This window comes from Anguilla anguilla, chromosome 1, assembly GCF_013347855.1.
Source record: "Anguilla anguilla isolate fAngAng1 chromosome 1, fAngAng1.pri, whole genome shotgun sequence".
Lineage (NCBI taxonomy): Eukaryota > Metazoa > Chordata > Actinopteri > Anguilliformes > Anguillidae > Anguilla > Anguilla anguilla.
Genome location: NC_049201.1, coordinates 38,332,508 through 38,357,894, shown reverse-complemented (window position 1 = coordinate 38,357,894; position 25,387 = coordinate 38,332,508). Strand labels below are relative to the sequence as shown.

The 25,387-nt window shown below is 40.7% G+C and overlaps 1 protein-coding gene across 4 annotated transcripts in view; it reads left to right on the top strand.

Annotated features, from left to right (window-relative positions):
- The window catches only part of prkd1 (protein kinase D1), a 350,415-nt gene that overhangs the window by 90,416 nt on the left and 234,612 nt on the right, over window positions 1–25,387 (top strand). The window contains exon 1 of one of the 4 annotated variants that reach the window (XM_035429561.1): window positions 14,979–15,042. The exons of the other annotated variants lie outside the window; for them this stretch is intronic. The gene's annotated coding sequence lies outside the window, so the exon portion shown is untranslated. Of the gene's footprint in view, window positions 1–14,978; window positions 15,043–25,387 lie in introns of those variants that run through there. 4 annotated transcript variants of the gene reach the window in all.

Below are 25,387 nucleotides of genomic sequence, written 5' to 3'. Positions count from 1 at the left end.
TTATAAGGCTGCATAAATTAATTCAAAGTCTGAGTGGGTGTGAACAAGAGGCAGTCAGGATCCCAACTTCTGCTTTCAACCTACATTAAAGTTGATTTCTAAGCAGTTTAAATATTTGTATTCCATGCATTTAACATGAAATAGGTAGAATATACCACCACAATGCATTATGTGTAATTTGGTGTAACTGGTATCTATTTAAACACATGGTTGCTAAGGAAATATGTCATAAAAGTGTGGGAATCCCTTGTCAATCTTTGCAGTGAAAATCTCTGGTTTTCTGGCAGCCCATTCAGCATAAATCTTAACGTAGTCTTAACGACTACTTGTATTTTTATTTATTTTGATTTTTCCATAGATTGCGTTGTTGCCGTTCTCGTTGTTAGTGTTAATCAGTTTAACCACCAGGGTCCAGGTTGAACTATGCGGTTGTTCCCTGTACTTGGACCGGTACTTCTCTCTAGGGGTTTCGTCATACTTGTTCCTGGTTATGGTTATACACTTTGTTGTACGTCGCTCTGGATAAGAGCGTCTGCCAAATGCCTGTAATGTAATGTAATAAATGTCTAACTTCAAAACGGCACAACTTCTTCAGTAATTGTCCGATCTCCATGTATGATACATCTATTTGAAGCTCTGTTTCCCGGCTTGCATATGCTATAAACAACTCAAAATCAACTTTCCTGCACTTAAGCCTGGTTTTCCGGCTCCTGTCACATATGATTCTGCGGGGCCCAAAAGATGTGGCTCACAAAAAAAAAATTGAAAATTCCCATCACTACTTACAAGATTGTAGCCATTTGTTACCTATAGTGTGAGCGTGAGGGGAGCTCTCCTCTGATTCGCTATTTTAAGCAGCTATGCACAAGTGAAAAAGTGGGGGGTCATTCCTATGTTCCCAGGGTCCTATGTTCCCCAGATTTACATGGCACATAATGGGAACATGACAAAAGGTTGTATGTTCCCAGGGTCCTATGTTCCCCAGCTCTACATGAAAACGAATCTGTGTTCAGTAGATAGAGACAGAGACAGTAAATCAATGATTTTCTGTCTTACTCCAGAAAACGATGTCAGCTAGGTCTATCAGCAAACAAATGGCTTAGCTATGCTCAGAAGTCTCAATAATAGTAATATTTAACAAGAAATTATCAACATTTGCTCACAGCATTTCGTCAGGTGCAGTAGAACTTAGGACCCTGGGAACATAGATACGCTCCCAAAAGTGGAGTCATTCTGAAGCAGGAGGTAACGTTTTGAAACAGGCAAAGTTAGATTTTCAGCACATTCATGATTAAATATTCAAACATTAATTTGAACAAATCGAACGCTTACTTTTTCCAATTAAAAATATATTTGAATATCAAATCTAGATTGGACAGCCCTATTGTGTTTGAATGTATCGACACCTGTACTCCATATAGGATGAACCGCCCTTCTACACAGTAATGATGGTGTCTCTTTGCCTCCTCTCTGCATGCGATATTACTTCACTCCATCCTGTACTGTAATCAAATAGAGGAATAATCACTGGGTTGATTTAATGAGATTACAGTGTGCTTTATGGATTACATCAATTGAGAGCTTCAGTCTACAGAGCAACAAGAAAGCTAGCAGACAGATGGACCAAAAGCAACATTTTTGTTTTACAAAGAAACAAATATTCTTTCTGTGCTTTGATTCACATTGTAGGTACACTCGGCCAGTCTGTGCCGATCAATGGAAATGACTTTCTTTAACAGCATGCAGCGCATCTGATGACATCATCAGTGCCCGCCGCATTCTAGATACTGGTCACACTCCACCAGTGTGAAGGTCCCCCCTCCCCCCACCAGGTATAAAAGTTAGGGACAGTAATCACTCTCTCTTTTTTGCCCTCTCTCTTCCTGCGCCTTCACCCATTGTCCCTTGAGTGCCCACATACTGTGGAACTCCTATGGCCTAACTCGAGTTCTCACAACTCTGTAGAACTCCAATTCAAAGGGCTTGCAGAATGCCTAAGATCGCGGCAGTCACCGATTTATCTAAATGCACAGATAAAGTCACTGTACGCAACAACCAGGCTCTGCCGATTTAGCTCGCCTGCGGCGACTAAGCCTGATCCATCCCGTGTGGAAACCAGCACACGCCCAACTCTGCGCCGACTAACCACGACGAGCTCCAGGAAGAATAACCTGACGACCGACCGGAGGGACAACCACATCACCGTTGCTACTGAACAAGGATTTGGTTTGCGCCGCACGCCCCACATCTGGAAAACTCCGGAATTTCACACAACGCCAAGACTGTTCTCTCCAGGACCCCACAGTGACCAACGGAGGCCACTACCTGCATGAAGGGATGGACAGTAAGACTGAGCAAATTTTCCAGGCTGTTTAGCTTAGTTTGCATTGAGTTTAATGTGACATTGTGTGTTTCCAGTTTGTTTATAGTAATTTGCGCTGGCGATGTAATCTTAGGAAAACAATCCTATGCATGGTCTTTCTCTCTCTTTCTCCAACCCTAACGACATCACACTTATTGTATAGTTGGTAGTGGGCGATTAACTAGCTTGGTTGCATGTATTGCTTAACAGCTGAAGTTACGCTTCACTCTCCGGCACTACTTCCTAGCTGAGCTTATTCAGCCATGCCGATTACACTGTACCCCACACATACGCGACCACCCGCCATTTACCCTTCCCCCTTTCGTCCGCAGACAAAGGGACACGTGCCCACACGCAGCCGCACACGCAACCACACACGCATACGCACCCCTACCTTCCCGTATTTAGAAGTTTCCCCATTTAGATTAGTTTGTTTATGTTCTGTTTGTACATATGTTTAATAAATCATTGTATTAAACCCGTGTCTGTTTTGATGTTGCTGGACCGTGAGAATCTGAGTCAAATTAATTATTAATTATTTAGTTAATTGATAGTTAATTATTTGATCCTTAATATTTGTATTTTGATTATTAATTGAAGTTCCAAATTTATGGTCGAATAGTCTGGATAACTGTAATTTTATGAGACTGATGTTTAATTGTGCGGTTATACCGCTTCGCCTACAGTGGTGCCCAATGTGAGAATATAGAAATATAATCCAGACATAAGTGGTGCCCCATGTAAGGCTATATTGTCATTTCCCCGACAGCATTATTTATCTCCCAAAGTCTCATACTTAAGACTTTTTCTTTTTCTAAGTATCCTACCTGTGCACTAAAAGCAAAAATAAAAAAATATACCTGTCCTGTAGTGCTAGTTTCCTGTACCTGCTCTGGAGTGGATATACTTGTCCTGTAGTGCAGATGTACCTGTCCTGTAGTTCAGATATACTTGCCCTGTAGTGTAGATGTAGGAGTGCAGACAAACCTGTCTTGGAGTGCAGATATACCTGTCCTGGAGTACAGATATACCTGCCCTGGAATGTAGATATACCTGTTCTGTAGTGCAGATATACCTGGCCTGGAATGTAGATATACCTGTTCTGTAGTGCAGATATACATGTCGCTAACTGGAAAGATACCTGTTCTCGAGTGCAGATATATTGTACTTGTCCTAGAATGCAGATATACCTGTCCTGTAGTGGAGATATGGCTGTCCTGGTGTGCAGTGAAACTTGACCTTCAGTGCAGATATACTGTACCAGTTATGCAGTGCAGATATACAATACCTGTCCTGTAATGCAGATATACCTGTACTGGAATGCAGATATACCTCTACTGTAGTGCAGATATACCTGTCCCTGACTGGGGAGATGCCTGTCCTGTAGTGCAGATAAACCAGTCCTGCACTGCAGATATACAGTACCTGTCCTGTAGTCCAGATATACCTATCCGTGACTGCAGCAGTACCAGTCCTTCAGTGCAGATAGCTGTCCTGTAGTTCAGGTAAGCCTGTCTGCTAGTATGAGGATATATGTGATTATTTTGTGCTTCAGGGACATAGTCATCATATACAATCTGCTTCAAACAACATTTATATTATACATATTCATATTATTCATTAAATACGCTGCACATGTTTCTCCCAATGAAGAGTCATGTCGTAGAAGAGTAACTGTTCTTCATCACCATTTCACATTTTGTCATTACTATGGCAGCTGTGAGAGTAGTTTTAATTTGTTTTTGCTAACAGGAAATGAAAGAGTCAGCCTTGAGAGGACAGCTCTCTTTGTCATCTCAGTTATAACCAACCCTCCTTAAATTAGCCAGGAAATGAAAAAAGCTCACACATATGCCCTGCTGTATAATATTATTTGTTTACTCTGATACATGAAGCTTGATGAACCCCAGTATAATGTAATGTAATGTATAGGTAGGGCTATTACATTATAATCACTTAGCAGACGCTCTTTTTCAGAAAAGCATGCAGAACTGGACAATTTCAGTGTAACTCACTGGAATAAAAAAATGCAGTACCTTAGTAATCAGTAAATGTAATGTTAAAATGAGGAACAACCATTTGTATTGTAAGTAAAAAAAGTGCCACTAGACAGATGAAACATATTTACACAACCTATAATTAATCACAAAAAATTATATTTTAGCCAAATGTTTGCATTTGCCAAATGCCTCAAAAGATAGGGAATTCAATTGATCCTCCCTAAACGCTAACATCAGCTACAGCCCTTTATTTGTCTACTGTACTCACTAGTGGGCAGATTGCTTAAAACTTTTTCTCACAAAGAACCAACTTCATTCTTTAAGAGTAGGTGCTCTGTACAGTATATTGGCAATAAACTTTGCACTTTTAATGACGCATGCTTCATTTTCAACATGTCCATGTGTCCTATTTAGTACCATGTGTCTTGTATTACTCTTTCACCGGAGGTTGTCCACAGACTGTATTTGTATAGCGCAATTAATTGTTAGATCCTGCATTAGAGTGTATATTATTGTGCTTAGAGTATTGCTGCAGTCTCCTGAGGATATGAATCAAATTTTCAGTGCATAATTCCAGATGCTGTGACAAGCCAAACCAAAAATCAACACTGACAAAACCACCCAAAAATTAACATTGATCCAATGTGTTTTCAATCGTATCTAACAATGACAAACCCAACCAAAAAATCAACATTGCTGAAATGTTGCATTGTCAACCATATCAAACACTGAACCCCTGTAAAAATCATTATGGACACAAAATTGAATATTTATTAATGATTGATATGTATATATATATATATATATATGTATATGTATATATATATATATATATATATATATATATACATATTAAATATACATATTAAAAAAAAAAAAAAAAAAAAAAAAAAAAAAAACCCTTTTTTCCTTGTCACTTGTTACATGTTGCCCCATCCCTGCACTTCTTGGTAAATTGTATTTGTCCTAATACTCTAGCTTAATCTTCTGCCTAGTTTGGCTTTGCAGATGTTAGACCAGGATAGTGTTCATTGTTCTCAGCTAGAAATAGCTGTACAAAATAAGTAATTGTACCTTACTGAACCCGTGTTCAGCAGTTGTCTACGATCATGAAAATGCACTTCTTGTACGTCGCTTTGGATAAAAGCGTCTGCCAAATGAATGTAATGTAATGTAATTGATATATAACAGTGTGACCTGAATATGACCTGGGTTAGCTGGCTAGACATGAGTGTTAGCCAAGGAGATCCTACTAAAAAGATAACTTTAGTCACCCCATCTTTAATTATTTAGCTAACAGCTAGCAAAGACTATGGTAGCTAATGTTAACAGAAATGGTTAGTTAAGTGGTTTCACCCTTTTCTCGATCCAACGAGTTATCACTAATTGAGTGCTTGCTGCTTTGGACAGAGTCTGTATGACTGGCTGCTATTGTCAGTGTGTCTATCTGCTGCCTGTGCACGCCAATGCTGGACAGAACAGTCTCCCATTGTTCACATGTTTGTTCAGAACGATGGAACTACTCAAACTTTGAAAAGATAGTTTGATTTATAAGTTTCACACACTGTGTGACACCCCTGGGAAGGAGATGCGGAAGTTCCAGGTTTGCATCGTTGTTTGCCACATGGAGAGAGAACAAGCCCACGCCAACACAAAACATAAAGAAACACCTTCATCATTCCCCCTCACAGGTTCTGGGCAAAAACAATAAACTAAAACAGCAAAGAGGAAAGAACGCAAAACCCCGTGATGGCTTTTCAACTTTTTGCTGCTGGTCTCAGCTGGCTGACTTTAAATGGTTAAATGGTAACAACAAACATAATTCAACAACCACTTTTAAAACATCTCGTCCACATCATAATTGAACAGTGACCTGCTGGCTAACAAATACGTTGACCAGATACCAACCACCAAAACTCCACCGCAACAGACATTAACTGGCTCAAGTTAAGCACCCAAACAATCTAGACTTGAGTAAAGAAAAGTACACATTTTATGTTGTTTTAAGGGGGGTGGGGGGATTGCTGAGAGAAAGAGGGGTGACATGGCTGATTGGCTGAGGTGTGATAGCAGGGTCTGTCTTATCTAAAAGCTGACAAATTCTCATATTAAAGTTGCCTTATGTGCTTCTGAGCAGGGCTAAACACTATGAAATTATTTTTTAGAAGTTTTTAAGCCTATCAATAAGACACCAAACATGAATATGTTACAATGTAATCATTACATTAGAGGCATTTAGCAGACACTCTTATCCAGAGCAACTTACACAACTTTTACATGGAATTTACACTGTATCCATTTATACAGCGGGATATATACTGAAGAAATGTAGCTCAAGGGTACAACAGCAGTGTCTTACCCTGGAATCGAACCTGTGACATTTAGATTACAAGACCAGTTCCTTACCCATTGCACTACACTGCCGCTTTAGACCTGTTTCTAATGAAGGGGTGAAATCTGTAGAGAAATAATTGTTAAAGACAGCCAGTTGTACTCTTCATCTGCAGATAAAGTATTTTCCATGTAACAAAAACAATCGTACTGTGTTATTTTCCAAAAATGTAGATTCCAATGATCAGGCCTCACAACCCTTTTTGATACAGACATTAAGGTCTTCACACTCAGTGATTTCAATTAAAATTACAGATTGTATTCAAACTTAAAAGGAATATGGATTTTTATGCAGCACATAGCCACATAAGGTCTCTGACACCAATTAGGCAATAAAGTAATAAAACGTTTAAGGGAGAAAATTACTAGACAATGTATACTTGAGGCCCTAATTGTATACCTCTGGTGAGGCCCTAATTGCCCCAAAGGCATTCCTTTGATGTTTTTAACAGGATGGGGGAGAGATAGACAGCGAGAAAACATTACTGTAGGCACACAGAGACCGTTTGCCTGATCAATTTACAATCACCTGTTTCGTAAAAACCACATTATCTAAAAACTAGATATACAGCAACAGCCATGAAAGTATAAAAAAAACATGTATTTATCAAAATATCCAACAGAATGAGGGGTGTCAGGATCTGTTGGATATAGATTTTGGGCAAGTGAGCATCTCTTTAAAGGATCTGTTTGCCTGTCTCATTTAAAGTCCTCAATGTTTTACATGCTACAGTAACATATTGTATAACAATATCTAAATGAACCTGCCTGAATTGTGCAACTTGTTCTGATGAAGACACATGTCCCCTATACCTTGGAAACATTAAGTCACATGGTTGAATAAAAATATCAATTTGTATTTGGAGCATAAGTGAGCATGCAAGAAAAATGAATGTAAACATATTTAATGACAAATCGCATACACGCAATATAACATGAACAACTAAATGCAGTTTCTTATTTTAAACAGCATGTTTTGAAAAGAGATTTATTTTTTGCCTCCTCAATGCACAGTTTCTGGGACAGAGATAACTTCACATGCAGCTTGTGAGCACAATGCAAGCAGCTATCGCAGAAAAATAAAGTGACTGAAATTGGAATGCATTAGCATTGCTAGCTGTACATAATTATATAATTTTTTTTACATCAACCAGGAGAAACATGATTAATCAGAGAAGGGACAGATGGACAAAAAGAGTGAGAACAATTTATTGCGAGCAGCAGCAGAATACATTTTCTTCAAATGCTAATGCTGTGTGTTATCTTCTCAGGCCATTCTAAGAGATGGGTAGAGGCTTTGGCCATTAGTGAGCAGTTTACTAATGAAATAAGGACCAGGGTTTATGCTTTTGTAAAACGTTATCAGTTGATTTCACTGACATTTGAATTACCATCACACCTATTAAATTGCATGTGCATCAATAAAGTAGTAAGCAACACAACAATAGCTGATATATGAAGTGCATGTGCCAAATCACTTTCAGAGTACAACCATCATCTATACCCGCTTATTCCTCGTCAGGGTCATGGGAGGTATGGAGCCTATCCCAGCATACATTGGGTGAGAGGCAGAAATACACTCTGCAATACACTATTGTCTCACAGAAAGAAGGTCCTGGGTTATAATCCCGGCTGGGGCCTTGAGGAGTTTGCAAGTTAGGCTAACTGGAGACTCTAAATTGTCTGTAGATATGACCCCTCACAAAAAGACAGTAAAGTAATGAACAATTCCTGGAGTGACATATCCCAAACTCTTGGGAAAGTGTGCCGAAAAGCATGGATAAAACCTGACACCATTACGTGAAGGTAAATAAAAATGTAAAAGGGGTCAAACAGCTGAGCTGGCTGTCTTCATACATTAAACACAAAGATACAAATTGAAAAATTCCTTCAGATCAGGTACTTATAGGAATTAAGTGCTAGAGTTTTGTTTGAGTTTAGAGTTTGCTGCAAAGACCCAACAACAAATTGCATAAATGCCCCAGATGCGCGTTTCTTGTGGTTTAACATCATCGGAAAACCTGTGTGTCCATCCAAATGGAAAGCATAACCCAGGTGTTATTCATCTAGGGAGCTACCTTTTGATTTGACTTAGATTTGTCCTCATAGACAAAATCCAAGTGCTCATAAGTGCTTTTGAATGATTCCTTTGCAGTTGACAAGTCTGGTTTGAAGTTTGGTTTGAAACCCGTTGTTCATATTGTGAAGTGTGCCATAAGGTTATGACACTTTACATAAAATTAGAGAAACATGTTGGAAATAATTTCATGTTCATATTTTGGTTTTTCTTGGCCCCTGAACTTTCAGAGATTGCAATAATTGTTATTGTTGTTAAGCTATTACTTATTACTATCTTATTTTTTTCTGTTACTAACATACATTCTCTCAGGTGTTATCATTTTTTAGTTTTTTCTTGTACAGGGCACCTTATGACAATGCATATTGTGGTGGTGCAGTGGGTAGCACTGTCGCCTCTCAGCAAGAATGTCTTGGATTCGAATCTTGGCTTGGGGCCTTTCTGTGTGGAGTTTGCATGTTCTCCCTGTGTGCTCTTGGGTTTCCTCCAGGCACCCTGGTGTCCTCCTGCAGTCTAAAGACCTGCAGGTAAATGGTGTGTGTGCCCTGCGATAGACTGGCGGCCTGTCCAGGGTGTATTCTTCAGCTGATGCAGGTCCCCCAGTCAGGCAGAGTAATCAGGCAGAGTAATCAGCTGATGCACGTCCCCCCAGTGAGGCTGTGATCAGCTGATGCAGGTCCCCCCCAGTGAGGCTGTGATCAGCTGATGCAGGTCGCCCCCAGTGAGGCTGTGATCAGCTGATGCAGGTCCCCCAGTCAGGCAGAGTGATCAGCTGATGCAGGTTCCCCAGTAAGGGAGAGTGATCAGCTGATGCAGGTCCCCCAGTAAGGGAGAGTGATCAGCTGATGCAGGTCCCCCAGAAAGGGAGAGTGATCAGCTGATGCAGGTTCCCCAGCATGGGGGAGTGATCAGCTGATGCAGGTCCCCCAGAAAGGGAGAGTGATCAGCTGATGCAGGTCCCCCAGTAAGGGGGAGTGATCAGCTGATGCAGGTCCCCCAGTAAGGGGGAGTGATCAGCTGATGCAGGTTCCCCAGTCAGGCAGAGTGATCAGCTGATGCAGGTCCCCCAGTAAGGGGGAGTGATCAGCTGATGCAGGTCCCCCAGTAAGGGAGAGTGATCAGCTGATGAAGGTTCCCCAGTAAGGGAGAGTGATCAGCTGATGCAGGTTCCCCAGCATGGGGGAGTGATCAGCTGATGCAGGTTCTTTAGTCAGGCAGGGGGGACGATTGAGCCCAGCATGTCCCCCAGTCAAGTCAGCATGGCTGGGCTCACCTCCCTCCCTTCCAGCCCGTCCATTAGAGATGCCTGTGGGCGTGGAGCATGGAACAAGTGCCTGGCTCTCCGGTGGTATCGACCAGCGGCTGTCACACCACAGGCTGTGCACACAGGCCACCCCAGCCCAGCGTGACCCAAATGATTTTTTGCCAGTAGCTGGTCGATGGTGTCTGTGAAAGCCGTCACTCATGGAAGGCCTCACAGAAACCACTGTCACTTGTGACACACAATGTGTTGTTTGGCGCGGCACTGACCAGCCGGCTACAGCACAAACAAAACAGGCAGGGAACCTACCTAAAATTTCATAACTGCACTGAACCTGGCGATTAAGGATGATCACTCTGTCTTGGCAGCTAATTCCATTTTTATTTCATTTCATCTGACGTAATTTGGTTTACCTATTGTGATCTTCATGTGAAATAACTTTAATTATATATATAAAAAAACTGGTTTGAAGTTCAAACCCTACCCTATGGGTTGTTCTTACTTAAATCTGCAAACTTGTTTAAGAAAAACAATCAGAACTGACTGGGAACAACATTCATGAGAAAGGTTGGACTCTTGGACCTCATGGACTTTGAATGGTTGATTTCTAATGGAAAATAAGAAAATAAACAGTACATTTTTAATTTCCTTAGCTTTGACCATTTACAAACATATTAGAATGTGTTAAGTAGGATTAATGACTGTGTAAACATCTATAAACATGTATTAGTATTTATTGAAAGGAGAATATTTTAAATTGATGCAGCCAAATGGTTTTCTGAACATTATATTTATTATAACATTCCTAGTACTGTTTTTGAAAGGTTGGTTAGACGTCCTCATGGTCTTTTCTTCCTCGTGGTCTTTTCTTGACAGCCTTTTCTTGCTTTTGGAAGGTGTTTCTGGTCCTGACCGCAACCAACGACCAGGTGTGCTACAGGGGACAGGTATTATGTGGATTTCCAGAAATGCTCCTACTAACCAAGAACTAGGCAGGGAAAATAAGAGCTGAAAAGTGTCTAGAGGAGAGGAAGCGATTGTAACTGTTTATGTTTCACATGATGAGTGCTGTGCTGCAGCAGTTTGGGTGCCCACTTTAGACATGTGACAGGTTGTTGATGTTGTTGTGCTTGTGGTGTGTGAGGGCGATATAGCTCAGGAGGTAAGACCGATTGTCTGGCAGTCGGAGGGTTGCCGGTTCAAACCCCGCCCTGGGCATGTCGAAGTGTCCTTGAGCAAGACACCTAACCCCTAACCTCTAACTGCTCTGGCGAATGAGAGGCATCAATTGTAAAGCGCTTTGGATAAAAGCGCTATATAAATGCAGTCCATTTACCATTTACCATTTGGTGTGAAGCAGAGCAGTTTGGAAGTGCAGGTCTCCAGTGGTGAGCCACATGAGTCATGCTTTTCCTGCCTACCATGGCCATTTAGCCTCACAGTGCTAATGAAGCATCATTTGGGGGTTCCTCTGATAGACAGGTATGGGGCAGTGGCGTCGCTAGGGGTGGGCTTCCGGGGCTGAAGCCCCGGATGTTTTTCGTCCAGCCCCGGACCTTTTGAAACCAAAATAATTTTTTTTTTTTTTTGACATCAAATATCATTCTATTTAATGGAGCCCTAACGTAAACAAAATCACCCCCTTCAAATCGAGCAGTAAGTAACCTAACCGACTAGTAGGCGCTGTAGGTTGCAATCAGACAATCTTTTACAGTCTCTGGCACTGGTACAGTAAAGTTCAGTCACTGAGTTCTGAGTGACAGTCTGACAGTTCCGCTTGTCTGATAAACGTACGCAGACGAGTCCAAATATTTCTTGTTCAGTAACATAGTGTCAGTGAACTGTCTGAAACGATGGACATACGCGGATTTAAAAAAAATATCCCTATACTAGCCAGATTAGTATAGCACTGTCACTATTATTTTTTGTAGTCTACAGTAATGTTTGTACGTGTAATAATATAATAAATGGGCCCCAAAAACATTTGCACGTGCGCGCAATGCACACACCAATCAAAAACTCCCCTTGGGGCTAAGCCCCTGATGTCTTTGAATCCTAGAAACGCCCCTGGTGTGGGGTGCTGGTGTGCTGCTCTAGTCACGATTGTTCGGGAAATGTGGTCTCTGGCAGACTCTGAACAACCCTCTGACCACATTCTGGCCAAGATCAAGCTTGGCCAGAATGTGATACAAATAAGCCTTTTTCCTTCTTCATTAGTGCAGGATTGCCATCTTCTTTAACAGAGTGCAAATCAATAAGAGTTGTGTCTAATCACCCCAACTGCAGAGACAGGGATCTCTGTGAGAGGCAGGCTTTCAGGTTTAAACTCTGACCCTTGTGAGTTTTCAGTTAAACAAGGTGGCACAAGCCTGCAATCAAAGCATGGAGAGACTGTCAGAGATCTTAAATGCAGCACTGAACCATACACTGCTCGAGACTGTGGCACAAAATTCAAAACACCTCAAATAAACTGTGTCTTTTTGTTATAAACCATAATGAGGAGAAAACAAAAACTTCACATTTATCACTACTTTGGTTATGAAAAAACACAAATTAATTACATAAATTTCACAGCACACAGTGGTGCTGTGAAATTTAATTTAGTTGTGCTTGGACTGTAAACTTGGAAAACTTGGCTATCATAACGTAAAGAAACTAAAATGAATCATGCATGTTATGTATTTATGCTAGCTTGAGTAATAATAATAATAATAATCATAATAAACTTTATTTGTATAGAATCTTTCATACAAGAAATGCAGCTCAAAGTGCTTGACAATAAAGAAATTACATGCACCGGGTGCTTCACATGAAAAGAGACATAGAATGAACATAAAAACAGGGATAAAATGCCATAATTAATATGACATAGAATGCACATAGAAAAACAGGGAAGATAGAATACATAAAATAAAACCCACTGAATAATAATAATGATAATAATAATAATAATAAAAAATAAAAATAACATTAAAAAAATAGAATACATAGAATGCGTAAAAATCAAGTAAAATACAACATTTTTAAAAGAAGTGCAACAGTGCATAAGTGCGTAGCAAAGTGCAAAAAAAGTATCAGGAAAGTCATCGCTAGTTAAAGGCTAAAGTGAAGAGATAAGTTTTTAGCTTTCTTTTAAAAATATTTAGCGAGCTAGCTTTCCTGATATCTATATGTAGTGTGTTCCATAGCTTTGGGGCGTAATTGGCAAAGGCTGCATCCCCGATTTTCTTTCAGCTGTTGCTGGGAACCTTCAGTAAACCAGCAGCAGATGATCACAGTGTTCTTGAAGGCAAATAGTTAACAAGGGAGTTAGCAATGTAGCTTGGTCCTAGCCCAGTGAGGGCTTTGTATATAAGGAGGTGGACCTTAAAATCAGTTCTAAATGTTACAGGAAGCCAGTGCAGAGCAGCTAAAACTGGACCAGAGGCATCACTAGGGGGGTGCGGGGGGTGCGGACCGCACCGGGTAACACCATCAGAGGGGGGTGACACCGAAATGACTGCCAATAATTTTTTTGTGCAGTGTTTTGTGTAGCAACGAGTTGAATTTCTCCAAAGCAGTTTGCTGCCAGTTGATTTAATTAGCGGTATTAATGTGACGAGAAGCGGTTTGTCATTTGAATGCATAGCACGCAATTCCTTGAGCCCACACCCGACAGCTACATCCCCCCCCACCCCCGTCGACGAACTTCCAACAGAACCCCCCCCCCCCCCCCCACCAGGCCCCCCGTCGCCAACATTGGGTGACACCAACGTTCGACCGCACCAGGTGTTACCAACCCTAGTGACGCCACTGAACTGGACTAATGCTAGTGGTGTGATTAGCTTCCCTGGGTTCAACGTAGTTAGTATTATCACACATTTCGTTCAGAGTTAGTGGATCGTACCGGTTTTGCAATGAGAGGTCAGGTGGTGGAGTGAGCGTTGGTGCTCTTTTATTTGATTTCTTGCTGGATTTGCCTCTGCGGTGGACGACATCAACCCAAGTCCTGGCTGTGGACCAAGTCTAGCGCCGGTGCTGTGCCAGTAAGAAGCGTCATTAGGGAAGGCTGGTTTGGGAGCCTCCGCAGCTAATCCAGTGGCGTTAGGACATATCCAGGGGAGCGTGTCAGCCAAGTCCATGACAGGATGCTCTACATTTGATGTAATCCCGCGTATAAAAATCTGTGTCTGTCCGTTAGCATTTGGTGGCTCGGCACCTTGTACAGTAGCTGCTACAGAGTCAATGAATTGCTCACTCTCACGTATTTGATGCAGCGTTTCAATCTTCATTTCAAGCTGCGTTATTCTCTCAATCATTCGCTCACATGCCGTGCAGCTCATCGATTTTGCTGGGTTTGGGGACATAGCTTTTACGTTCTATATGACTATGGCTGTTTAAAGGACAGCTTGTTGCGCTGGCTGCCAAGACCGAGAAGCTGAAGGAATGCGCCATGGATCCCTGGGAAACACGATCAGTCCTCCCTTGTCACCCCGCGACGAACAGTCTGGCTTTCAAATTGTGAAGTTGTTCTTGGCGTTCGCCAAACTCCTTCAGTTTGAGGTCCACTGTAACCTCAGCTGCGATTCACTTGTCCGTTCAACACAGTTCAGATTCAAAATGAATGGTAGTTAGTTGCAATAAATAAAATAATAATAATAATAATAATAATAAAGTAAAAAAAATAAAAAATAATAATGAATAAAACTGACAAAGGGTGCGAAAGAGGCTGCGAAAGAAAGTAGAAAATAGATATAAAATAGATAAAGCTGCGGGAGCTCTCAGAGACACGTCTGCTCTCTCTGGAGTCCAAGGTTAAAAGTCCTCTACATAAGCTTAGTCGATATAAGCTTTTTTTCTGACTTTGGATCTGGGCATGACCTGTTATTGAAAGGGGTTGACAGTCAAATAATGTCAATGTTGAATAAAACAGGCTTGGAATCAGGATGACATGAAGAAGAAATAGACTAAGGTAAGCTTTACTGGGTTCTTAAGTTAGCATTCATTACATCGTTTTTGGACATAAAGAAAATAATGGAAGCAGTGGCCAATGGTGGCACGTTGACCATGTGGCTTTTCTTCAATCCTAGCTTAAACTATGTTTGGTATAGACTATGCCCAATATCTTTGCATTTTTTATTTTAGAATAGCTGCCTGTATCAGATAAGCCATATGCAAGTTGCAACAAAAATGCCTGTGCGTTTGCTTCGCATTGAACAATTTGTACATATATGCAGACAATACATGTATATATATATATATATATATATATATATATACATACAGTGAGCACCATAATTCATTGGACAGTGACACATTTTTTTGTTATTTTGGTTCTGTACTTCTGTACTAGCACTTTGAGTTTGAAAGGATACAATAAGGTTGAAGTTCAGACTATCAGCTTTAATTTGAGGGTGTTTTCATACATATCGGATGCACCGTTTAGAAATTATAGAACCTTTTGTACATAGTCCCCCCCATTTTCTGGCATCAAAAAATATTGGACAGTTTAACATAATATAGAATAAAGTAATCATTTTTAATATTTGTTCGCATATCCTTTGCATGCAATGACTGCTTGAAGTCTGCCACACATAGACATCACCAGACACTGGGTATCTTCCCTGGTGATGCCCTGCCAGGCCTGTACTGCAGCCATGTTCAGTTCCTGCTTGTTTCAGGGAATTTTTTCCTTCAGTCTCCTCTTCAGCATGTAAAATGCACGTTCAGTTTGATTCAGATCTGGTGATTGACACGGCCAGTCAAGGATTTTTCACTTTTCGGCCGTCAAAAACCCCTTCGTTGCTCTGTTTTGGGTCATTGTCTTGTTGCATGATGAAGTGCCGTCCAATGAGTTTGGAGGCATTTGGTATTATCTGAGCAGATAAAATATTTCTGTAGACTTCAGAATTCATTGTTCTACTTCTGTCTGCAGTCACATCATCGATGAAGACAAGTGAGCCCGTTCCACTGGCAGCCATACAGGCCCAAGCCATAACACCCCCTCCACCATTTTTCACGGATGAGGTGGTATGCTTTGGATCATGGGCATTTCATTTTTTTCACTCTGGTACATGTTGGGCTGTTGTCAGGGGGGTTTTCTTCACCATAGAGAGTATTCTCCAGTCATCCACTACAGTGGTCTTCCTCGGTCTACCAGGTCTTTTGACATAATTGAGTTCACCATTTGTTTTTTTCTTGTTAATGATGAAACAAACTGTTGACTTGAGCATGCCCAGGGTTTTTGCAATGTTCCTGATTGATTGATTTACATTTCTGAGCCTTATGACGGCCAGCTTAATTTGTGTTGACACTGCTGTCTTCCTCATGTTGTCACCCCAACAACAATCTCCAAAGGCAATTGCAAAGTCTAGAATCAAGACCAGACATCAACAGCTCTCTTCTGCATTCACTAACGACACAAATGAATACACCTGCCTAATGAGACACATATGTGAAGCCAATTCAACCAATACTTGTAGTACCTTAAAATGGGGGGACCATGTATAAAAGGTGCTGTCATTTCTAAACGGTTCATCCGATATGGATGAAAATACCCTCAAATTAAAGCTGACAGTCTGCACTTCAATTTCATTGTATCCTTTCAAACTCAAAGTGCTAGAGTACAGAACCAAAATGTGTCACTGTCCAATGAATTATGGTGCTCATTGTATATAGTTGCATTTGTACTAAACTAAGAGTGAGGGGGTGGTCACACGTGCGAATGCAGGCGAATGATCATCGCCTGCCGAGGCGAAATTTGTACTGTCGTGTTGAATGTGGGCAATGCAGGATGTGACGCACACTGAAATCAGTTTGCTGGTTTGTAGTCCGTTTGAGTGATTGCTGTTGTTGGTCACACATGAGCGGTTGTGATATCACATGAGCGGTTGTTGGTTTTGTGACGGGAAAATGTATACTGAAGACCGTGCAATACCGGCTGGTTAGACACAGCAACAATCAAAGTCTCCTCTATCCTGGCTCACTAAGAAAACTGCAGCCAATTACAGCCTAGTGGGGTCAACCACACACACTTCTTTGCTATTGGTTGAGGCTGCGAATTCGCCGGTCAAAGTTCACCAAAGTTGAACTCCACGCGAAGCGAAGATGCGAATTAGCTTCGCCACTAGAAGTGAATGTTTTTTTATTCACCTCTTCGCTCGCATAGAATGGAAGTGAACGGGAGGCGAATATTCGCCAATGTTAATTTTCCGCGTGTCTGACTGCGCACTGAAGGACGATATATAGAAAATAGGGTCAGTTACCTTTTATGGCCAATATGTAGGCACATTAGTACGACTAATTAGTAATTACTAATTGGGTTAGTATGCAACCCAAAACCACTTCATTTGTAATATGTAGTTTCAGGTGGATAAATATTAGCTTGGAAACATCTTTCATACTTGTTAAGAGTATGAAACACAGAACTACACATGCACATTCAGCGTTATTATTTAAAAACCTGTAGAATTTGTGATTTGTCCTTGCTTGAGTGCTGCAAATAATTATTTAAAAAAAAAATAAACCTTGTTTACTTCTTCTAGTATCGTGTTTAATTATTTCAGTGTCACAGAGAGCTGGAAGGGTAAGTATGCCAGCTCATTAGTTATATTGTCTTCATCACCCCTGCTCCACATTTTAAACCACACTGGACTGTAGAAGATTGTTCATTAATGCTGCCTGCACGCAATGTTACTGATTGCATTTTGTTGGGTGTTTCTGCACCTGTAAATGAGCTGCAGCTTGATAGGAACAGCAAGTCAACTAACAACATTTAGAAAATCATTCACAGTTGAACTGGGGGAAAAGTTTTCTACACAATATATAGTCTTTTAGAAGTGTGAATAATTTCAAGGATATTCTCCAGTCATAGCATGCTCTGCCCTCAGCTTTGAATAATGAATTCAAGCATTTAATTAATTTGTAGCTTTCTGTTTGCAACTTGTGCCATTTTTTTCTTGACTGTAAACTGTTACCATGAACACAATAAGTTTCAGCTTATGTATGAGCGATAGCTACAAAAACAGCATCGACATACCCGATGAGATCGCCTGCAATCGCTCTCACCTCCCACAATCACACGCTTGTGGGCATAATAAAAGGGGAATGGGACATTGTTGAACTCAATGCTTGGCATTCATAAAAATGTTCTTTTCACCACAAAAAGATTGTATTCCATCACAGCAACAAGATAAACCAAACTATAGCCCTAAAATTTGTCAATACAGCAGTGAAAACGCTGCTTACTGAATACTAAAATAAAAAAGACAATTTTTTCAGAAATTATAACATCAGTACTGTCAATATCTGCGACTAAATATGGAATAAATATACAACCTTAACATTGTAGACGTTACGGTTGGACAATCTGTTTGTGAAATATACGCCCATTTGTGACGCCGGGGTAACTTCCTGAATAGCTGCGCATAATACCACATATGTTGTTTACAGTGCGGTCGCCCTTTGGTAGTACAATCTGGCTTGATTGACAATTAATATATCCAATAGGTGACAGTATTAGCTTTCTAACAATGTGTAACATGTCTAATTTTACTTTTGGAATAGTGTTTTATAAACCTGCGTAACCGAAAGTTGTGAATCATCATTGCCGTCTTACGCATTCACTGTGGTAGCAGTAAAAGATGCTGCACCCGGTAAAACGTTATTGATCAATTTTGTCTTATTTTGTGAAAACATTATTATCATTGAGGACTTCTGAGCATAGCTAAGCCATATGTTTGCTGTTGGACCTAACTGACAGTTTTTTGGAGTAAGTCAGAAGAGGAGAACGACAGTATTGATTCTCTGTCTCGGTCTCTATCTACTGAACACAGATATCATTTCATCATCACTATGTAAGTGTTACTGCTCAAAATACTTTGGTTATATACGTTATTTTTTAAACTGAGTGTCTTTAAATAGGTTTGGTATAGTGGTATTTTATAATGAAGATATTTAACACTGTAACATAAGCATTTGCTGGTAGCACAGTTGTGTTTGTGTTTTCATGCACTGGATATGATGTGAAAACTGGAACATCACCAAAACGTGGTGTGAGGTTGAATATTGTTTTAATGTCGTCCCATCCTCATACAAGAAAACATTACATACTGTAGAATACAGAAAAACATACTAGAGTTCTGCAGTCCAGAGTTAATTATTAAACATTTAGATGGTGTACCGAATTGTGGGACAATGTTTTTGCATTATTAATCAATGTTTTGTCTTAAACCTTCATAAGGGGCACATTTATATGCTTTATAATTGACAAAAAGCATTTTATTCATTTTTGATACTCTTTTGATACTCTTTTGATCTTTTTTTTTGGATGATGTTTTGAATTTGAAATTATGGTGGTAATCATTGCCATTGAAGGTTACATGCATAATAATTGCAAGTATTAATTAAACCTCCCGGTAAAAAAACGAAGGAAATTAATCACAAAAAACATTTTAAGTGACATGTTTGCATTTTCCAAAAACCTCAAAACACAGGAAATTTAATTGATCAACCTGCTCTCCATCAAGGGATATCAGCACAGATCTTTGACAACTGATACAGCTTTGTATATGTGTACTGTAATTCAAACAACATGTTCTCACCATTGTGCAGATTTCTTAAGATTACCACATAATGTTAGCATGGCCAACATTTGATCCAGGATCACGGCTTGTGTTCTATATCTGTGCTGGAAGGATATCTCTATGGTCTTCTGATTTTTCTGAAAACAACAGGTGCTCTGCTGTACACATAGTTTGCTGTCACATAATATTTGCATGGCCAACCTCTGATCCAGGATCACAATTTGTGGGTCTGTCTCTGTGCTGCAGGGATATAGGAATGATCTTCCTGATCATACAGGAAACAGCAGGTGCTCTGCTGTACATATAGTTTACTATCACTATCGCATAATGTTAGCATGTCCAATTTCTGATCCAGGATCAGTTTGTGGTTCTGTCTCTGCGCTTGGGAGATATCGGAATGGTCTTCCTGATCATACAGGAAACAGCAGGTGCTCTGCTGTACACAGAATTTTATGGTTTGGCAATTGGATGATCTGCTGTTTTGAGGGTTTCTGGTATTCCTCCTGTTTAGTAGAGGAGATGTGTCATGCTCCTTGCTTGATAGGGTAGTACACGCTGGTACGTGCACTGTAGTACCTGAAGCAAATCCATTCAGCACCAATCCAAAACAATTTACTTACATATTTATTTAAATATTTAATCTAAATACGTGAGTTGTCTTGACATACATCTTGAAATATATTTGCTTGATGTGTTAGCTGTATTTCTGCATTCATTTTGAGTTTGTGTTAATAACAGGTCTCCCAATAAGCAATATGGTCAAGCTAAGGACACGTGGGTATATCAATTGTTATGTTTTGTGTGTCACACCAGTATGGAATTTTTGCTCAGTAAGAACTATGCATATAATGGCATGTGTCAATTACATTGATAAAAAAAATTGATTTGGGAGAATGTTCTTGAATGCAGAGTTTTGTAAGCTTTGCAAAAAGAAATGGCTTTGAGTTTTATTTTACAATTTTATGAACTAAATAACAATTACTTCTGAGTAGGAATGTGGCAGATGTAACAAAAACGGAAGTACATCATGTTTGCGTCAAATCTTGCCCCAACAGGCTTCAGTTTCCATAGTGTAAGTTGATAATGCATAAGGTGTTTGAGCACCTGGCCCCAAGTTGTAACAGCAAAATGTCAGGCACATAGAACTGGCCAGCAAACAGTGAGAGACCGTCTTCTCGCCAGCTCTTTTTCTTCACCATTGGCTGTTTTACTTGGCTCCCTTGGTAGAATGGTAAAATGTCTTGTCAGTACAAATGTTATGGAGGAATCTGACCTACTGACATTTTGCTGCACCAGTTTTAATTCCCGCACCAAAGACATTTCACCTCTTCATGTGACAGCAGCTGGGATAGTTCAGAGGGTGGTAATGAGGAGAGGTGAGCGGGGCCCTCCGGACATAGGGACACACACACCTATCACACCCCTGGGGATGGTGGGGTGATTGTTGAGGCAGCTCAGATGATTGTCAAGGAAGACAAACTCAGTGTCTGAGTGGACCCTGGTGTTTTGTTGCAGAATGCGTCATATGAACTGAACTAGATAATCACCACATTGTGTCGGGGTAAGAGAGGTGCTGTAGGGGGAGGGTGGGATGGGGGCCACTCAAGCCAGCCAATTCCCTGCACTAGGTAATTTGAAAAAATTGTCTGGTTGTGTCATATTAGGTGGTGAAGGGAAAGGTACAGTGAAAGAGCAAAGGCTGCTTCATACTTTCCGAGATCCGCCTCCGTGGACAGCTGCGGACTTGTACCGGTCACGCGGACGCGCATGCGGTTCCATTCATACTACACTTGAGGGTCCGTGTCGGTCTGGCGTTCCACGTATGCGCATTTCCTGATCTACACTCCATTCCAGTTCCATTACCACAGAGTGAATGCGTTAGTGAATGCGATGATAAGAACATTTTCGGTTACGCTGACCTATAAAACGCTATTTCAAAAGCAAAATTAGACATTCTATACATCGTTAGAAAGCTTATACTCTCACCCACTGAATAAATTAATTGTCAATCAAGCCAGACTGTACTAAAAAGAGCGACAATGCCATAAACAACAGGTGTGGTATTACGCACAGCTATTTTGGAAGGTACCCAGGCATCACAAATGCGCGTGTATTTCACAACGATTCTCCAAGACAATATATGACCACTCAGTCTGAAAAGGGACATCTCTATGTGTAAAACCAATGGGAAGGTTGTGGGGCGACATAGCTCAGGAGGTAAGACCGATTGTCTGGCAGTCGGAGGGTTGCCGGTTCAAACCCCGCCCTGGGCATGTCGAAGTGTCCTTGAGCAAGACACCTAACCCCTAACTGCTCTGGCGAAGGGGAGGCATCAATTGTAAAGCGCTTTGGATAAAAGCGCTATATAAATGCAGTCCATTTCCCAAGGTTGTATATTTATTCAATATTTAGTCACAGATATTGACTGTAGAATGACATGGTATCATTTTTTAAAACTTTGTCTTGTTCATTTCGTTATTCAGTCAGCAGCGTTTTCACTGCTGTATTGGCATATCTTAGGGCTGCTGTCGAGTTTATCTTGTTGCTATGACGGAATATGATTTTTGAGTGGTGAAAGAATATTTTTATGAATGCCCAGATAGAAAATATAAATGTGGGTAATGGCGGTAATAATCGCACAACTTCAAAACTAGCATCCATAAAATTTTGTTATCTGGAGCATGCGCAGTCGGCGCGCTTGCTATGCATACAGTCTGCGCGGTCACAAATTTTGGGCTGCACACGGACATCCGACATTTACGTCACAAGGACCAAAGCGGACCCTTGCGGACACGCGGACGCGAAAAATATGAAGCAACCTTAAGCCACATGTGTTTTCAGGAGGGTTGACTCTGCACATCCTGTGGACTTGCACATACGTACACACGCACACACCACACACACACACATACAAACACACCATATACACATACAAATAAATACACATAGGCACAAAAACAAAATTTAATTAAAACAAATCAATATGTACAGGTACATGTAAGTACAAATTAATGAACATACACAAAAATAAAAATGAATATGTATACCCACACAAACAAATACACACAATGACACACAGAAATACTAATGAATGTGCACACAAATGTTTGCGCAGACCATACTTGCACACATCTTTTAGGGTCTAAGGTGAGGGTTGTGATAACACTTGCACACACACACGAGAGCATGCACACAGAAACTTGGATTGGGTGTGGATGTCTTTAATTAGAGGGCTCAGTTTATTAGCAGCAATCCTCAACCAAGTGGCCTACCAGCAATGATCTTAATGTGAAGCACCAAGGGTTTGAGGTGGGGGTGAAAAATGGTTGTCAGTGTTTCTTATATGGCTTAAGGAACTTTATGCTGTTTGACTACTGTTAAGAATAACGCCAAAAGGGATGTGAATAAAAGAATGCCTCATTGCATTGTATTTCTAACTGCGGCTTGCATCTCTCAAAGGGTTAATAACCAGGTTCTGCTTTCCCTGTTTCCCTTTGATGGCCTAGAAGTGCAGCAGATATAAGGGCAATGAATAGTGTTCAATCAGGAAAGAGCCTTGGGTTCTGCTGCCATGACAACCCTACTGTTCCAGTAGGTCTGCTGTCATGGTGACCTCAGAACCACGCTTGCTTCTCTGGTTCTTTTTGTGTAGGCCTCATTAGACACAGATGGAAAAATACCATGCTATTAACCAGAGACAAAAAATAGACATAGAATATAAGAAATGTCCCTTTTCTTTTTTCTGGAGCTGAAACAGATGATAAATACTCGAGTGCAATTTATGAAACTCACAGGCCATTCAAATTTTAGGCGCATATTTGAGGGCAGGCTTTTTATGTCTTGTTTCATTGTACTGTAACGTGATATATTTATCATTTACAACATGTCTTTCATAAGTATTTGGGAAATTATAGTACAGGCTGTTGAGTCAAAAGAATTAAAATAAGATTTGCCATTAATATCATAGGTGCAAAACATCCAGTTCCCCCCCAATCTGTCTCAGTTTTGATGTTAATTTCTCTTTGGACTGAGAGTGCCCAGTTCAGGCAGACGTGAAGAGACCACTAATCCACACTAATCTGAAGCTGTGGACTACAGTCGAGAACAGGAATGCCTTGGTTCATTCAGAGAAGGAGACAATGTTCCTTCCCATAAACCCGAGAGGAGATCATTCTACATTTTTAAACATTTCCAAGTTCATTTGTAAGATTGCCTAGAGACCTGTCAAAAGTAATTTGCAAGCTTTTAAATTTAAATGTCATTTTGACAATAGATGTAAGGCACTTCATAATATATATATTTTTAATCTTGCATTTACCTGTTGAGATTCCACTGAAATTGTATAAAAGGGCCATGCGCCTTAGATTTCATTGTCTGTTCCCAGTGCTGACCATCCCCCCTCATTCAAACTCACACTGTGGTATCCATAAAAACTTTATTCTGGTTTACTTCCCCAGCTACATTCCCTAGGCTACTTACAATTTTTTGGGATAAATCACCAAGACCTCACCCATATAATCAGACTACAAGTCATGATTTGCCCTCTGACATGTCCATCACTGCTACCTTAATCTCAGGCCAATGAGGTTAAGGACACAGGTACAGTATAACGTAACTGTTCCTCTCCCAAATTAGCAGTTCCCCACCCAGACCAGAAGAAATAAGTTCCTGAACTGCATGGACAATTCCAAATGGGTTTTTAGTATATGCGGTGTGCGTCAATACCGATCAACCACACACCCGGAAAACACACCCTCAAATATAAAAACAACCCCGGATGCTCATGTTGTGTTGTGTATGTCATTAAAATATAAACTGGATGCTGGACTCTGTGTATTCTTACACAAAAGAACTTGAACCTGTGCATTGTTTTTATAGAAGGTTATTACAACCCTCTAACCCTCTTCTGCTCTTTCAGTCTCCCATATTACTGCATATTCTTTATGGCTTTCCTCTTTGTAAGTGGGAGTTGAATCCTGGGGAGGAAATTTTGACTGAAGTGATTGATCTGTTTTGTGTAGAGGTTTGAAGTTAGATCTGAATTGTGATCATCCAGGCATACTGGGAATTGATGGGCTGAATGAATGCTCAGAGAGTTTTGCATGTGCACGCACACACACACTCACACACACACAGCCAAGCAAAGGGGGACTTTTTACACTTTCTAATTCCTATCTTTTGTCATTCCTTTCTTTCTTTTCCCCCTATATCTGGACTGTCTGATCACGTCAGTCTCTGTCTGTCCCTCACTCCCTTTCTCTTACTTTTTGTTTGTCCCTCCATGTGTCCCTCTTCCCCTCTCCCTGTCTCTTTTCTTACACTCCCTGCCACTCATTCCTCTTTGTCTTTCTTCTTTCCTCCCTGTCTCTCTTGGTATCTCAGAAGAAAGGCTGGGCTCACCTTTGTGTCCTTCCTGTTTGCTATTGTAATTTTGCAAATCTGCCAGAGCCCACCCCCTCATTTGTAGCAGTCGTCTGATTGCAGAAGGACAGCATGCGATTATAGAGTGCCAAGCAAAGCGCTGTGTGACTGAGTGACAGTGCACCATGGAGGAGGTGACAGCCTGTGAGCAGGGAGTGCATGAGCAGAGAGGGGAATTGTGGGATTGTCACAATTCTGTTACCAAACACAACAGGGATCAATAGTTAGTGCAGTGCAACAGCATCTGTACCCAGGTCAATCGATGTGCTATTCACTTCTTTGACATTGGACTGATTATGAAACTGCTTTTAA